This window comes from Haplochromis burtoni, unplaced genomic scaffold, assembly GCF_018398535.1.
Source record: "Haplochromis burtoni strain Fernald_Lab_line unplaced genomic scaffold, NCSU_Asbu1 Contig_2863, whole genome shotgun sequence".
In the NCBI taxonomy this organism is placed as follows: Eukaryota; Metazoa; Chordata; class Actinopteri; order Cichliformes; family Cichlidae; genus Haplochromis; species Haplochromis burtoni.
In genome coordinates, this window is record NW_024585224.1 from 1 (window position 1) to 5,639 (window position 5,639).

Sequence of the window (5,639 nt, forward strand, 5' to 3'; positions counted from 1 at the left end):
TAGGTTTGTTATTTTTCAAATTCTATATTTATTAAGTTATGCAAACTTATTTGCACAACAAGGCTAATTAGTTATATAAACTTTTCTGAATCTAAATAGAGTACTTTGGTAGAATTAAAAATAATATGGCACAAACTTCTGACTCTCAAAGACAAATACAGAGGGATCATTAATTAGTAATGATTCTCTTTCTGATCATTCAGAGAGGTCAGGGGAAATCAGGAAAGCAAGAGAAAACCAAAACACAACAGCATCACAGCAGGAAGCAGCAGGTGGGTCGTTAAGGACTGGAAGGAGCAGCAGGAGATGATTTAGGAACTCTAGAAAGTGGTCCAAGACAAAATGTCCTCCCACAATATCCCCTGAGCCAGTTTGGAGGCCAGCAGAGGGCGTTTAATAAGAATTGGTTTGAACAGTTTACATGGCTGGAGTATTCTGTTGTGAGGAACTTGGCTTTCTGTTTTTCATGTTGCATTTTTGGGAAGCAGAATACTTTAAAAAAAGATGGCCTCAGTCATTCAGGGTTCTGCAATTGGAAGAGGGCTTTAAATGTCTTTAGGGAGCACGAAAAGAGTTCCAGCCATTCGTCTTCTATGATCTGCTGGCACAGCTTTAAGACCACAAAAAACCAAGGTGAAGTTGTTGAGCAACTTAGATCAGCAAGCGCAGCAGAGATTTCAGAGAGACGACAATATCTCCACAGGATCTTATCTGTAACAAGTTTCCTTGGAAAACAAGGAATACCATTCCGTGGCCACGATGAGCAGGAATCCACCAGTCATAATCAAGGGAACTTCCTTGAGTGCATGAAGCTGCTGAAAACATTTGATCCATTTTTGAAAAATTACAGTCCTGTCTCACATGCTACCTATCTGTCTCATTTTTCACAAAATGAGTTGATAACCAGTATTTCACATGAAATTAGTGGAAATATAGTTAAAGAGATGAAGGAAGCTAAGATGTACTCTGTTATGGCTGATGAGGCTAGAGATGGGCACACGGAGCAGCTTGCAGTGTGTGTACGTTTTGTGTCATGTAAAGGCCATGTCAAAGAATGTTTTCTTGGTCTACGGAAACTAGAAAGGTTTGATGCACAGTGCATTACAGACACTATTGAGGAGCTGTTGCAGTATCACACGCTCAGTGACTTACTTTGTGTTGCTCAATCCTATGATGGGGCATCTGTCATGAGTGGTGCTGTGGGTGGTGTGCAGGCCCGTTTCAGACAGAGACACCCTGAAGCAGTATATGTGCACTGCTATGCACATGAGCTCAACCTTGTCCTTTGCCATACATGCAAGGCTATTCCAGCTGCTTCTGACTTCTTTGGACTTTTGGAAAATGTCTACACATTATTTAACACCTCCCTGGTAAACCACACAAAGTTTAAGGAACTGCAAAAGGACCTTGGACTGTTTGCATCTGAGCTTGTTCAGCTCTCTAACACAAGATGAGCCTGCCAAGTAAATTCCATCAAAGCCCTTCTCAACAACATTTCTGCAGTTTTAGCAACTCTCGAAGCCACAAACACTCCTATTGCTAAAGGGATCTTGTCCAAGCTGTCAAAACCCAAGACTGTGTACATGTTAATCATGTTCTCACAGCTGCTTGGCACCACTGAAGGCCTGCACAGCTACCTGCAGGGAGAAAGGCTAGACATGGGCAAAGCTGTGGAGTACAAGATGTCGGTAGTTGATACACTAAGTAAACTGCGCACAGAGGCTGCTGCTGAGGAAATATTTGAGAAGGCCATGGACATTTGTGGAAGCTACAACATCCAGATTCATCAGGGGGCAAGACACAAACAGAAAAGACTTGAAGGATTTGTACTTGAGTCCAGCTGTGGTGCAACACCAAATCTCACAAGCTCAGCAGAGTTTAGGTACGAGATATTCTTTCCTTGTTTGAACCGAATGTTGCAGGAGCTAGCAGACAGATTTTCTGGGGCAGGACAGAAAATAATGGGGGGCATTCAGGCATGCAATCCATCCTCCCCAACATTCCTTTCCGAAGATGCCTTAAAACCCATTGCGGCACACTACCATGTGATGATAAAGCCTGAAGAACTTGTTGTGGCAAAAAACTTCATGAAAAGAAAAATGGAAAAAGAGGACATTTGCGACATCACAACTGCCTTCCACTTGCTTGACGAGGACATGTTCCCAACTCTGAAGGTCATCTTTAGAATTGCACTAACCACTCCTGTCAGTAGCTGCAGCTGTGAGCGCTCTTTTAGTGCCTTGCGTCGTCTCCACATGTGGCTAAGGAGAACCATGGGACAAGAGAGGCTGAATGATTTGGCCATATTATCTATTGAAAAGGAGTACTTGGATAATGTTGACCTTGAAAATGTCATTGATAGGTTTGCAAAATTCAAGCCTCGAAGATACAATCTCATGTTACCACAATAAAGAGGTGTTGTCAGTGTAGTGCAGATCTGTGATGATTTTCAGTGCTACTGTCATCTAGTTTTGATTTTGGTTCTTTGTTGGTTAAGTCCTAAAGTAGTCCTGATTTTGAACTGTTATTCTACTGTTTTCATTCCGGATCAGTTCTGGGTGTGGTTGAAATGGGGTTTAGTCCCCGTATCTTGAAACAGCCCTAATTTTGTTCTGCCTTGCTGTTTAAGTAAAGAACTGTTTTTAAGCTACATATGTGATATTTTTTTTCCTCATATTAAGTTTTTTTTTTTTAAAGCTTACAACACAGCCTAATAAATCTTCAACTTCACAGCAGGTTTTTTTGTCATTTCCAACCCCCCCGCGCGCGCGCATATTACCCTTTAGGGCTAAGCCCCGGGTGTATACAATGTCTGGCTCCGCCTCTGGTGCTAGTGTTGGGCGGATGAATCCAAATAACGTTTGTATTGATATTAATCGATAATTTAGTCGGTTTTGGGTTTTCTTTTCCTCCTGTACGCACTGCTTTCATTAATTCGTCCACCTGTTCGTCCATCCAATGCCGCTGTCGCAAGGGGCCGGGTTGATGTACTACGACGTCACCTAGCAAGGGCGTGTACTAACGCTAGCACGACCCGCCCAAGTTCACCTCAAATTTGAACCTCTTTAGAAATTCAGACACTGAGTGTATATTATTAATTATCTTGAAATGTGTCTCTTTAACTTTAGGGGAAATGGGCCACTTTATAAATTTAGAAAACGCCTTTTCTATGAGTGACTGATCCCAATGAAAAGCCTGCAGATGTCTACCCGAGTCAAACTCGTAGAAAAGAATTGTTTTGAAGTTCACACAAATACCTTTATTGTTACATTTACTATCATTTAGATTACAATTTCTAATTTTTTAAGTTTGGCGACGCTGGTTTGACGTAAGAATATGACATTGTGTTGCATATTAGCTGATGTGAGGCCTTTCTGTATTCTTTTTGTGGACAGTCAAAGTCAGGGGATGGGGTACTCAAGTCCTCACGGGTCTGTATATTTTAGATATACAAAGTCACATCTTAATAAAAAAATTAATTCCTCCTAATTATTTAAATAGAGATCTGGGTTTATGAAACCACGTGGAAACAGACTGAGATAAACAGGCTCTGAGCCTGTTAATCTTGTCTTCATGAACAGGCTTCGAGCAGACACCACGCTCCCCCTCCAATTCTCTGAAGTCAAAATGGGGTGGGACTTTAGTCCAGCATGTCCCCAGACAGAGAACCGCAGAACGCAGGTCCAATGGGGAGCGAAGCAGTGGCTGCACACGACTTATATCATAGCTGAACTGAACTCAGTCAACTCAATCAGTTGTCTGTTCACAGTGACAGCGGGCTGCTGACTTAGTTTGCACAAAGGGGAGGACATTGGCTGATCTCGTAACTATGATGTGAAGGTGTGTTATGTGTCGTTACAGAGTAGTAATAGTGGTATTCTAGTGTGAAGAAAAAATCAGTTTCTCGCTTTAACTCACCTGCAGACACGATCGAGTGGAGCCAGGCAGCCAGCAGTGTCCAGCAGACTGATGTTACATCTATTACTTGTAGTTTTGTGGGTCCTGATCAGATCAGAGTGGTACAGAAGTCGGTGTGAAAAGTTCGCAGATGTACTAGCTGAATGGCATACACGCTCGGGAAGGAGGGCGGAAGTAAAACTGTGAAGCCTTCACAGTGCAGTTTGTCTTGTGCAACATGCTGATTGCAGTGGCGAAGCAGAACTTTGAAGGAGCAGTTGCTGTGCCAAAAAGTAGTGAAAACTACAAGTCCTGAGGCTTCAGAGCGTATGTCCAGGAGACTTGTTTGAAAGACAACGAGTGATGTCACTAACGCCTGGCTACTCCCTGTTTGATAAAGTGGTGCGAGTTTTTTTTGTGATTTTACGATCATACATTAAGTGAATTTCTGCTGAATTTGTGTGTTAGTGTTGGTGTTCATCTGTGACACAGAGCAGCTTGTTTTCATGGATCCTGCTGAAGAGAGAAGTATTTCTCCTGTATGACAACACTGTGATGAAATTCCATCAAAATCAACAATGAAACAATGGAGCCAACCAGTTTGAATGAATATGATGATGAATAAGATGTAAATAAATAAGTCTGACTCGATCAGTAAATTCATTCATGCAGCCTGCATCATGTGGATCTTTGTTGTGATGAAATGTGAAGTGCTAACTTTAAGTACACCACCTGAGGGCGCAAAGAACAAAATCCAGACATACAGCTTAACAAACATCAAATGCAAAAGACTGTTACAGCTACGTTTGTGTCCACACACAGATTTTAGAGACTTTAATTTTGATGTAACCCTGTCCTGAAAAAATAAATTATTGTTGTAACTGTGATTCACTGACATGTCCTCATGCTTTGCTGTATCTAAAGAGAACAGAGAGGCTCTGCTTTGTGCTTATATTCTCCTCCTGTGTGTTTGTGTGCGCAGAGTTTCTACCAGAGCCAAATGTCATCTACTCCTCACCGAAGTCGTCCACCAGTCCAACCACTGAGATCCAGCTTGTGGCTAACAAACACACCTGTCTGAGATGACAAAGAACAAACATGAGTCGACTTCAGCCACAAACTAAAAGCTGCAGGAACGTTTGGTTAGTTTTTCTCTCAGGAGTCATAAAGAGAACATCTGTAACATCTGTCCTCATTCAGCCAGAGACATCCTGGAGACTCAGACAATCATTTTAACCTCTGCTTTATAAGTAAAGTGCTCAGCAGCAAGTTTTCATAAAGTAAGACTAAAGTGGAAAAAGGAGTCAAATAAAATCTCTTTAATGTGTTTATTTAACCTTCTTATTATGTTAAGGGTCAATTTGACCCATTCCAGTTTTTGTGTTGACCAAAGTGGTCATCCTTTTTCTTTTTTTTAATGAAAGTTTATGACCTGCACACTTTTAAGCAAAAAGTTGTTCAGATCCAAAATAAACATTTCTCTTTGATGTACTTTGTTTTGACTGCCTCTTAATATACATTCAGACCCAGGTGTGTGTACAAGAAACTTTCTCTCCCCTATTCTTGTCCCTGTTTTCATGTCATTTCAACACACCAAAAATGAGCTCCAGAAGGTTGAGGGCGGAAAAAGCTTTATCACTGCTTTTCAACTGGGATAGTGATGAAGAAGAAGATGTTTCAGAGACTGAGGATCTTTCAGTGGACGAGGACAATGTTATTGATGATCCAGAACGCCAATTTTA

The 5,639-nt window shown here is 41.5% G+C and overlaps 1 pseudogene; it reads left to right on the plus strand.

The window, feature by feature from the left end:
- Positions 1-29: 29 nt before the first annotated feature.
- Positions 30-5,388, plus strand: LOC102313571 (annotated as a pseudogene).
- The last annotated feature ends 251 nt before the right edge of the window (positions 5,389-5,639 follow it).